Genomic DNA, 1,379 nt, shown 5'->3' with positions numbered 1-1,379 from the left:
TGTATGGATTGTGATGAGAGCTGTACGAGCCCCCAGTAAAATGATTTTTTAAAAATTGGTACAGGGTCTCCTTTTTATTGTTAGTTTTCATCAAGTTGTTTTAGCTGCATAGTAACCCTTTGTACAACAGAACAGAACACTGCCTGTGTTTTGCAGCAGCCTCACAGTTGTGCTTATGTTTGAGCCCGTCGATGCTGTCACTGTGTCAATCCATCTTGTTGAGGGTCTTTCTCTTTTTCTCTGCCCCTCCACTTTACCAAGCATGCTGTCATTTTCCAGGGACTGATCTCTTCTGATGATATGTCCAAAGTATGTGAGACAAGGTCTAACCATCTTTGCTTCTAAGGAGCATTGTGGCTGTACTTCTTCCAAGACAGATCTGTTTGTACTTTTGGCAGTCCATGGAAATTTTAATATTCTGGGCCAGCACCACAATTCAAACCCATTAATTTTCCCTTATTCAATGTCAACCTTTCACATGCATATGAGGCAATTGAAGAAACCATGGCTTCAGTAAGGTGCATCTAGTCCTGAAAGTGCTTAATATAAAAAATTTACATAATACTTTTGCAATAAGTTGGGATCTTTTAAAATTATTATTAGTTGTTGCTAGGTGCTGTTAAGTTAGTTAATACTTGTACATAGCAAGCAACCTGATGTACAATAGAACAAAACACTGCCTAAATCTGCTCATCTTCAAAATCATTGCTATGTTTGAGTCCATCATTGCAGCCACTGTTGGTAATAGTAGTAATTAATATCCATTATTTTATCTTAAAATCTATTGTGAGTGATAAATTTTGAGTTATGACTGTAAATCAAAAAGTATACCTACAAAAATCAAAGAAATATTTAATAAACAAAAATATCAAAATGTGAAGCTATATATTCTCCATCTCAGTCTATATACTTCTAATGGTGATATTACCATTTCTCTAACCCTCCCCAAATAATTCTGCTCTCTTCAATTTATATCATGTAAAAATGATACTTTGGGCATCCTAGAGGGAGATAGATCATTTTCCTTTTAAATATTCTTTGTGTTTGGGGAACCAAAAAGAAGTGGAAAGGCCAGGGCTACTGGATGGATGGGATAAGTATCCTAATGAAATTCTCCTACAACAGCCCTTGCCACACTCAGAATACTTAGTTGCATTGTTGTGATGGGAAAAATTCCTCTGCACAATTTTTCCTGGCCCTTTTCTTAACAAGTCAGTTTTGAAGTGTCTTAAAATTTCTTCCTAATAAATTCCTATGGTCATCTTGAATACTTCACGAAAATCTATCAAGATTATCCCTTCAGTATCCCTCCAAATATCACCTTAACCTTTTAAGTTGACCTCTCTGTCAAAAATGTAACTGACCCAGCAGAAGCTACT

The sequence above is a fragment of the Echinops telfairi genome, unplaced genomic scaffold (genome assembly GCF_000313985.2).
Source record: "Echinops telfairi isolate 266 unplaced genomic scaffold, ASM31398v2 ScPeMD7_38;HRSCAF=143, whole genome shotgun sequence".
Lineage (NCBI taxonomy): Eukaryota > Metazoa > Chordata > Mammalia > Afrosoricida > Tenrecidae > Echinops > Echinops telfairi.
This window is presented reverse-complemented; position numbering follows the sequence as displayed.